This window comes from Tripterygium wilfordii, chromosome 5 (assembly GCF_013401445.1).
Source record: "Tripterygium wilfordii isolate XIE 37 chromosome 5, ASM1340144v1, whole genome shotgun sequence".
Taxonomy (NCBI): domain Eukaryota; kingdom Viridiplantae; phylum Streptophyta; class Magnoliopsida; order Celastrales; family Celastraceae; genus Tripterygium; species Tripterygium wilfordii.
This window is the reverse complement of record NC_052236.1, coordinates 7,914,345-7,925,080: the sequence shown is the minus strand read 5'-3', so window position 1 is coordinate 7,925,080 and position 10,736 is coordinate 7,914,345. Positions and strand designations below refer to the sequence as shown.

The following is a 10,736-nucleotide window of genomic DNA, read 5'->3' as shown; positions in this document are numbered from 1 at the left end:
GTCTATTAACAAGGTTGTCATCGACAGCCAAAACGTAAACCTCCTCAGAATCAGACATAAAATGATCCATTCCCACTTGATCAACAAGAAAATTAAGAGTCAATTTCCTCACAAACTGCCCCATTATATTTTTTTTGTTGTTCATTTTCATTGTTTTAGCAATTCACAACTGTAATCTTATACTATAAGGATGGCAAAGACATGAGTGAATTGGTGTTTTTTTTTGTTTTTTTTTTTTTGCATGACTATGAACTTATTTAGTTTGACAAAATGCAATGACTGTGCCTACGTGAATGCATGAGAGAAGAAACCAATAATGGAAATTACAATTAAAAATGTGTAAGACAAAACATCGACGACAAATGAGTAAATCACACAAAAATAGAATATGCCATTACACTGGGTAACCTAAATTTCTGGAGATTTTGGGCATGGATCTAGGGCTTTATAAAGTGCTTGGGTAAGTTTATCTAACTATTCTGCGAGGTCCCAGATCATGTTGCTTTTAAAATCCCAACTATTGGGACAAAAGCTCCTCCCTTAACTTTTAAGAGAAGTCGATCCGGTGAGGATATCTTCCACTACCCATGCGGAGACGGAATCTCACGAGAATAGTGGTCAACCCTCTCTAATACTAAAGGTAGAGCCCAGCTGGTAGGCTACAGTGAGTGTAAATGTATGAGATGACAAATACTTTACCACAACAAAATAAATCAACATCTCTGACATATAAAGGAAACAAACAATTAATCATACAAGAAGAAGTAACCGTAGCCAATCAATTTAATCATATGGGCTTGACCCTCTTAGGTTTAAAAAACCTGGTGTCCCCAGCAGAGTCGCCAGTTGTCGCAACCGGGGTCACGACGCGGACCGGCGTGGGAGGATGAAAAATGTTTAGAGTCGCCACCAATTGATTTAAGGTGCAATTGGACACCGAAAAGACCTGCGAACCAGAGAAAAGGGTACGGGGATCGATTGAGTGTGGGGAAGGTGTTAGGCACCCCACAACTCCCGTTTGAAAACGGTTACCCGGATTAATCTAATGGCTATCTTATGGAAACTTGCTCTTTGCAAGGTGTAATTGTTAAAGTTTGAATTATTACTTTCAACACACTTATCAACTTATGATAGTGTTTGAAAAAGAAAGCTTGGAATATTACTATCAATTTATGATAGTTTTTATTTGAAAATACACTACCAACTTTTGATAGATTTAATTTTAAAACACCAACTTATGGTGTTAACGATAAAATGTCCTACCAACTTTTGGTAGGTTTAATTTTGAACACCAACTTATGGTGTTAATGATAAAATGTCCTACCAACTTTTGGTAGGTTTAATTTTGAATACCAACTTATGGTGTTAATGATAAAATGTCCTACCAACTTTTGGTAGGTTTAATTTTAGATACCAACTTATGGTTTATTTAATAAAATGCCCTACCAACTTTTAGTAGGTTTAATTTTAAATACCAACTTATGGCATAAATGATAAAATGACCTACCAACTTTTGGTAGGTTTAATTTTAAATACCAACTTAAGGCATAAATGATAAAATGACATACCAACTTTTGGTAGGTTTAATTTTAAATACCAACTTATGGTATAAATGATTATTTGGAAAAGTGTCATCTATCAATTTAACCTATTATTGCCAACTTATGGCAAATTCATAAATGAAATCAAATAAGGTTCATAATTCAAATAAAGGAAATCAACTTATGATTTCTTTAATTGAAATGACCTATATTCAATTTTAAGCCTATATATTCATAATCCACACTTGTACAAATAATCCAAATAATAAATGTCGAAATTATACAAATCGACATGAATAAGATAAATTACACAATATGGGGGGCCAAATATACACAAATTGTAATAAACCAAACAAAATCTTGAAATTGCTCAAGCCTCCATCAACTCGTCCAAATAATATCCAAGCCCGAGCCTCGTCCAACAAAACAAACATAAAGAGAGGGAAAAATAGAATACTCAAATGTAAATCAAGATTTAAATCGAATCAAGACCACATTATGAGATTCACACGTATCCAAACCAAGAAAATCAAATCCAAATATGGTCTCTCCCGCTTTTTCCAACAAGAAATAGAAGAAAAAAAATGCAAAGAGAAAGGGCTCAACATATTAGTATCGAAAACACTCCCAAGCATCACATATGTCCAAGGTGAATGCAAGAAACACCATGTCTATTCTTAGTCAACATCCGAGGATGCTAAAAATGAATCAAACATTGAAATCAAGTGTAAATAGAGCAATACTTGAGTGAAAGATATGAGGGGTATGAAGCTTCTACCAAAAAATCCAAAGAGTCGGTTTTCCCCTTCTCTCCTTCTCTTCTTCTCTTCTTCCTCTCTTCCTCTCTTCTTTTTTTGTTTTTCTTCACCAAAAGCCAAAGCCTCTCCTTTTTTTCTTCCTCTCTCTCACACCTCCTCTCTTCCTCTTTTTTTTTTTTGTTTTGTTTTCTCTCTCTCCCCCCAAACCAAAGTCTCTTCTCCCCTCTTCTTATTCTTTTTCTTTCTCTTTTCCTTCCCCTTTTCACTTCCCTTTTTTTTACCCTACTTTCGGCCACTTTATCTTTTCCTTCTTTTTTTCACTTCCTTTTTTTTTACCCTACTTTCGGCCACTTTATCTTTTCCTTCTTTTTTCACTTCCTTTTTTTTTACCCTACTTTCGGCCACTTTATCTTTTCCTTCTTTTTTCACTTCCTTTTTTTTTACCCTACTTTCGGCCACTTTATCTTTTCCTTCTTTTTTATATTTTTTTATATATTTTTTTATATATTTTTTATATGATATATATATATTTTTAATATATTTGTTTTTATTATTATTATTTTTGTATTTTGTATTTTTTTGGCCGGACGAAAACCTGGTACTACAACTTGCTTGTCTGCCCCATGACATATATCGAACACCTTGTATGGCATACCTTGAAACCATAAGTTGCCTTTTGTAGTCTTGAACTTTGTCGGTTGCTTTTTTAAGTCTCCTTTTGGTTTCCCTCAAAGCTTCTTGTAGAGATTCGATAGTTTTCTGGGGATCGTCCTCGTATACGTCTTCCCTTATAGGGGAGAGGTTGAATCTGGGATCACCTCCACCTTCTTCTTCTTTAGAAGTAGAACCTTCATCAGTTCTAGACCTTTTTACAGGTGGAGAGTTAGGAGTATCCATCCTTGAAGATTTCTTGAGAAACATATTGGTTTATGATGATTCTTACTTTTGAATATTTATACGAATGGAATATGAAGAGATTGTTGGACCAAGACTTAGTGTCTAGTCAACATTGTGTTTTTGATGATTGTGTATGATTGTATACTAAAATGTGTGTGAGCATGCTTTACTTGAACATATCCTAAAATGCTAGAAAACATGCTTAAATGGTTATTTGGTTAATTGTTTAATATCTTAATTGTGCATATACAAATGAGGGCTTATGTATATCTATATGTGAATTTGGTATCTATATATCTTTGAGATAGTGCTAGAAATTAAGTTTTGGAAACAAACATACATGGACTAAGTTAGGGCATTAATCTTCTAATGATCATAATTTATCTTACTTAGGTCCAAATGACTTGAAACTTGAACCACATGCACATGAAGGTCTAATATATGTTCTAGGACTATAATCATGATAAATTAAGTGCATCACATATATATTTGGTCATATGCTTAAATTCCGCCAAAACTAGGTTTTACCTAATTTTGTGCATATGTGTTCTTTGTGAACGTAGTGAACCAAATGAACTCCGATTTAAATGAAATTTCGTGTGCATCTTAGTTTCATCACTATGAACATATTTGATTTAGTAAAGTTTAAGAGAAAAGGTCATTTACACTGAGTTTGCAAAATGACTTTGAATTTACACTTAGAATTTATCGGTTTCACTATTAGTGATCAAATTGCTTGGTTGAGTGACCAAACGATTTCCGATTGTTATGAAATTTTACATGGACATTATAATACATATAAAATGATTTATCATGCAGTAATATGAATTTTCTGGGTTGTTTTTCTAATGTAATTAACCTATGCACTCTATATGAAGCTCTTTGAGCTTACATGCAATTGGGGAGTTCTACCTCCTATTTCCTTGTAGGTTAATCATCATTGTGGTCTGATGTGTCAAATATATACATACATTTGTGCATCCTTTACACATAAGTTCATTGCATTTTGAGTTGATTAAGAGTTAATATTGCCTAAGAAAGCTATATTTGCATATTGCAGGTGTCAAGGCAAGAAAGGGAGGAAAAGAGTGCAAAATGAAGACTTGGAGCCCAGGACTAATTTCCGATCGATCGGCCATAATTTCCGATCGATCGGACCTGCCAAAACACCTAAAAATATCATCGAGACAGATTGTATTTCCGATCGATCGGACTATTCCCGATCGATCGGAGTACTATTCACAGTACTGCGCAGTTTCGCGGAAAAGACCCAAATTCACGTGTTTCTAAGCCAAAACGACCCCAACTTGTTTTGGAAACGACATAAGAGTTTGGAGAAGTATAAAAGGACATAAGATAGGGTTTTGGAGGAGAGCTTGGAGGCTGGGGAGCTGGATTTCGTGCTGCCTCCATGGGAGAGCTTGGAGGTCACCTTGGAGCTTGGAGAAGAAGAGGATCTACAAGGGGGTTTCCTCTCTCCTTTTCTATCCTAGTTTCTATGGTTGATTTCCTTTGTTTAATGATGTATTTTGCTTCCATGAGTGGCTAGATTTCCTACTAGGGTCTTAATGTAACCAAACCTTGAAGATTCAATAAACTTGATTTCCTTATTTCTTGATTTCTCTTTCTCTCTTGATTGTCTATGGGTGTGATTAATGCTTTTGAGTGTTTGGCCATCATTCAATTGATTTGCTGCCTAGATTGAGACCGGAAGGAGATATCTAGGGTTTGCCTCAAGCCATAGATGACATAGGGTGCATGAACCATAGGAATATAGGTTTGTGACTTATGCAATTGCTAAATGATTTCCATAGTTCGTAATGAGTTTTTGATATATTAATCCAATTGTTAGGAATAACAGGGATTTATATTGAAAATACGTTTGATGTATCTAGGAATAGAACATTGAATAGGTTGAGAAATCGATTGTCATTATTGAGAGATGAATTAGGGATTAAGGAATCAAGTGAATTGAATTGGATAGGTGAGGTGAAGTTAAGTACCCTAGTGCTTTCCATCTTTCATTTCATATTTGTGTTTGATTTGTTTTTGTTCTTTTTAATTAGTTTAGTAAAAATCAAAACCAATCGCTAATCATTTTCTCCAATTTACATAATTGTAGCTTGTTTGACATTGATTTCTTTTGCCAACACATCCCTAGTGGAAACGATAATTTACTCATCTTTATATTACTTGCGATTTGTGCGCTTGCAATTAAATCCATATCAAGTTTTTGGCGCCGTTGCCGGGGATTGAGGCAATTGTTTTTTGTGTCAAATTAGGTTTTCAATTGTGTTAATTGGTTTTTATTTTTCTGTAGAAATTCTTTCTCTTGTATGAGCTTGGGAAGACGTTCTATTAATCCGGAATTAATTGGTATTGATTTGGAGATTGAAAGGACTCTTCACAATCTTAGACGGGAGCTTACTAATAATCAAATGGAAGGCATGGGAGACAATCAAGAAAGGGGGAATGTTGGTGATCTTGGTGGAGCTTTAATTGTGAATGATGGTAATGGTAATGGTGGAGGTGCTAATGGAAGAAATGGTGATGAAGCGGTTGAAAACCCTCCTAGGCAATTTGATCCTCGATCTCTTGAGGATTGTGCTAAGCCTACTTGGGATACAAACCCTTCAAGCATCCGCTATCCTCCTATCAATGCTACTAATTTTGAGATCAAGCCGGCTATCATCAACATTATCTCTAACTCGGTGGTTTTCTATGGTCTTCCTCATGAAGAGCCCAATGTACATCTTCGCTCTTTCTTGCATGTGTGCACTACTTTTGGGATTCACGGAGCTTCTAAGGATGCTATTCTCTTGAGGTTATTTCCATTCTCTTTGAGGGATAAAGCTAAGGCATGGTTGATGTCACTTCCTCCCAATTCCATAATTACATGGGATGAGCTTTCAGAGCAATTTCTATCTAAATTTTTCCCTCCGGCGAAAGCGGTTCAAATCCGGAATGATATCATGACTTTCTCCCAATTTGATCTTGAATCTTTCCATGAAGCTTGGGAGAGGTTCAAAGCTATCTTGAGGAGTTGTCCCAATCACGGACTTGCGGAGTGGATTGTTTATCAAGCTTTTTATTCCGGATTGAGTATGTCCACGAGGCAAATGTTAGATGCAGCTGCGGGTGGTTCATTTATGACTAAATCTCAAGAGGATGCTCGAACTTTGCTTGAGAAGGTTGCCAAGACAAATACTTCTTGGCCTACGGAGAGGCTACCACAAAGGCAAGGTAATTCAAGAGATGCCGATGTGATGACCGTCTTGGCCGCTATGGCTAAAAAGATTGACGCTTTAACGGTGAATTCTCATCAAGGAGTGCATGCGGTTCAAGGAATGCCTTTCGTATCTTGTGATTATTGTGGTGCTAGCCATCAAACCGGAGAATGTTTGATTACTAATGCATCTTCTTCTCAAAGCAAGCAAGCTAATGATATTGGAGGTGGGCATTACAATCGGCCAAGAAATGATCCATACTCAAATTTCTACAATCCGGGATTTAGAAATTATCCAAATTTTTCTTGGAGCAACAATCAAAACGTGCAAAACCCTCCTCCTCAACAAATGCAGCCCCAAGAGAAGAAGAGGGACATTGATGAAATGTTTGCTAAGATGGTCGGGAGTATGGAGGCATTAGCCAACAACACAAACAACTTCATCAGCAAGACTGATTCTGCATTACAAACCCAAGCATCACTGATTCACAATCAAGGGGCTTCCATTAGAAATCTTGAGATACAAGTGGAGCAATTAGCTAATGATTTATTTTCTAGAGAAAAAGGGGGACTTCCTAGCCAAACGGAAGTGAATCCGAAAGGGAAGGATCATTGTTATGCTATTACTCTACGGAATGGTAATCTTGTGAAAACTGCTGCCGATCTAGATGCTGAAAAAGCGAAAAAACTGAAAGATGAAGAATTGCAGAAAAATGCAGTTGAGGAAGGGCAGAGCTCAAATCCGATCGATCGGACCTCAACCCCGATCGATCGGACCACTACATCAGAAATTGAAAATGGGACAGAGCCTAAATCCGATCGATCGGTCCCAATTCCGATCGATCGGACCACTGTAGCCCAGAATGAGAAAGTTGAAAAAATGCAGAAAAGCAAGAATTTGGAGTCTCGATATGCAATTGAAATGGATTGGCCCGATAGTTCATTGCCAGCACCTCCGGTTAAAGCGTATGTGCCTCCAATTCCTTTTCCACAAAGGTTGAAGAAAACCAAGAATGATTCTCAATTCTCAAAATTCCTTGAGGTGTTCAAGAAATTGCAGATCAATATACCCTTTGCCGAAGCTTTAGAGCAAATTCCTTGCTATGCCAAATTCATGAAGGAGATTTTATCCAAGAAACGGAGATTGAAGGAGCATGAAAAGATACAATTAACCGAAGAGTGTAGTGCCATTGTGCAAAGGAAGCTCCCAATTAAGCAAGTTGATCCGGGAAGTTTCACAATTTCGTGCACCATTGGAAGCACCTTGATTGAAAGATCTTTATGTGATCTTGGAGCTAGCATCAATTTGATGCCATTGTCGGTTGCTAAGCAAATTGGGATGAAGGAGATTAGTCCAACCACAGTGTCTTTGCAAATGGCGGATAGATCTATCAAGTATCCTATTGGCATGGTAGAGGATGTCTTAGTGAAGGTGGGTGATCTTATGTTCCCGGTTGATTTTCTTATTTTGGATATGGAGGCCAACCCCACTACTCCTATAATCTTGGGAAGACCATTCTTGAGCACCGGGAGAGCTTTGATAGATGTTGAAAAAGGGAAGCTTACTTTGAGAGGTGCGGGAGGTGACCAAATCACTTTTAAAGTGTTTGGAACTAGGAGGCAAGAGGAGATTTCTCAACAATGCCTCCAAGTAGAGCATATTGACATGATCATCCCCGACACTCTTGAGAAGGAAGTTCCATATATTCCGGTGGAAGTTCTTTTAGGCAAAAATTCCAAGGTTGAGCATGAAGTTCCTAAGACAGCCTCCCAAGCTGCAATTGAAGTTCAAAAGCCTCAAATTGAAGATCCCAAGGAGAAGAAAAAGAAGAGCAAGAAAAAGAAGAAGAGGAAGACCAAGAAAATGAAGAAAAATGTCTATCCTAAGGAAATGGTGGTGATGAAAGCTTATTCTCCTTGCATGGAACCTAAGCAATCCAATGTTAATCCTAGGAAGCCATCAAGGGGAGTCTACACCACAACTCTCAAGGATCCCGGTTGAATCCAAAAGGGAAGTCGGGCTGAAGACTTTAAACCAAGCGCTTTTGGGAGGCAACCCAGGTTTTATTGTTCTATCCCTATCTTTTTAGTTTTATTTTCACCTATTCCATGCATTGAGGACATTGCATATTTTAAGTGTGGGGGTGGGAATTTAGGTTTCTAGTTTTTGTTAAATAATAAATTTTTTGACTTCAAATGCCTTATGTCATGCCATTCTTGAGTGTATTTGGATGAATTTTGTGATCCTTGAAGCATTGATGGATCTTGCTATGGACATTCTTTCCAATTGAGTTTTCCTATCTTTAAAATTGTTTTGTCCATTGTGCTTTTGTGAATATGGAACACTTGATTGTGGGGTATGAAATACGACTTGACTTTGGCATTTGTGGTTGTTTGAGATCAATTTGATTCTAAATAGCATTACTTGAGCAATGAAAAATGAAAAAAAAAAATAGAAAAGAGAAAAAAAAATTGTGTTTATGAATAAATGGTTTCTTTCATAAATTTTTTGCTGAGTAACCGGGCCTCTTGCCTAGCAAGCAATGAGTTTCGCGTAAAAAGGTAGGAAATGAATGTTAGAGTACCTTGGTGACTAGTTTAACCTCGTAGCCTTTTTGACTCGGGTAATTAGATCCGTTGGGGTGTCTTAACACCTAGTGCCCTAAGCCAACTGGATTGGGAGTCATTGGTCGAAAGCTCGTTACATGGGTCATTGAGAAAGCTTAAGGAGGTTGAACATTGCACAAGTCGCCTTTGAGAAGAAAAGGAAAGAAAAAATGTGAATAAGAATGAAGTTTGAATAAATGCTCTTTGTATTTGCTTTTTGATTCTTATTGTTCTTGGAGGACTTCATGGCCATTGTTTATGTCACTTTGAAGCCAAATATCAAGTGAAATCCATTATGTGCATCATTTCTTGAATTTATAAGCAAAGTGGATGAGATAAGATTCTTGAAGGAATGTTTTTATTGGTTTGAATGCCCTAATATTTGGTTTGTTAGTGTGGATAGGGTTGCAATTGTGAGTTCATTTTATACTCTTGTTGATGACATGAATTTTGGCATTGAATTTGTTTAATGTTTGTGGGTATCATTCTGGTAAACCCTCAGGAGACACAACTCCTCCTACTAGGGGCACCTAGGGGTTTAAAGGCTTGTGGCACATGCTAAGTGTCATCGTGAGCCCTACGAAAGTGGCATAGATTAGTTGCTTATTTAGAATAGGTCTTAGTTGTTTTATTTTTCATTTGAGCTTAACAGAAAATACTCTTTCCCTCCTTTATTCATTCTCAACTTGCTCGAGGACGAGCAAAGGTTAAGTGTGGGGGTGTTTGATGTGTCAAATATATACATACATTTGTGCATCCTTTACACATAAGTTCATTGCATTTTGAGTTGATTAAGAGTTAATATTGCCTAAGAAAGCTATATTTGCATATTGCAGGTGTCAAGGCAAGAAAGGGAGGAAAAGAGTGCAAAATGAAGACTTGGAGCCCAGGACTAATTTCCGATCGATCGGCCATAATTTCCGATCGATCGGACCTGCCAAAACACCTAAAAATATCATCGAGACAGATTGTATTTCCGATCGATCGGACTATTCCCGATCGATCGGAGTACTATTCACAGTACTGCGCAGTTTCGCGGAAAAGACCCAAATTCACGTGTTTCTAAGCCAAAACGACCCCAACTTGTTTTGGAAACGACATAAGAGTTTGGAGAAGTATAAAAGGACATAAGATAGGGTTTTGGAGGAGAGCTTGGAGGCTGGGGAGCTGGATTTCGTGCTGCCTCCATGGGAGAGCTTGGAGGTCACCTTGGAGCTTGGAGAAGAAGAGGATCTACAAGGGGGTTTCCTCTCTCCTTTTCTATCCTAGTTTCTATGGTTGATTTCCTTTGTTTAATGATGTATTTTGCTTCCATGAGTGGCTAGATTTCCTACTAGGGTCTTAATGTAACCAAACCTTGAAGATTCAATAAACTTGATTTCCTTATTTCTTGATTTCTCTTTCTCTCTTGATTGTCTATGGGTGTGATTAATGCTTTTGAGTGTTTGGCCATCATTCAATTGATTTGCTGCCTAGATTGAGACCGGAAGGAGATATCTAGGGTTTGCCTCAAGCCATAGATGACATAGGGTGCATGAACCATAGGAATATAGGTTTGTGACTTATGCAATTGCTAAATGATTTCCATAGTTCGTAATGAGTTTTTGATATATTAATCCAATTGTTAGGAATAACAGGGATTTATATTGAAAATACGTTTGATGTATCTAGGAATAGAACATTGAATAGGTTGAGAAATCGATTGTC

General features: G+C 37.2%; 1 non-coding gene across 1 annotated transcript; it reads right to left on the bottom strand.

The window, feature by feature from the left end:
* Window positions 1-6,152: 6,152 nt before the first annotated feature.
* LOC119999183 lies at window positions 6,153-6,257 on the bottom strand. Its single transcript, XR_005468358.1, has one exon. It is a non-coding gene; the product is annotated as a small nucleolar RNA R71 (small nucleolar RNA).
* Between the last annotated feature and the right edge of the window lie 4,479 nt (window positions 6,258-10,736).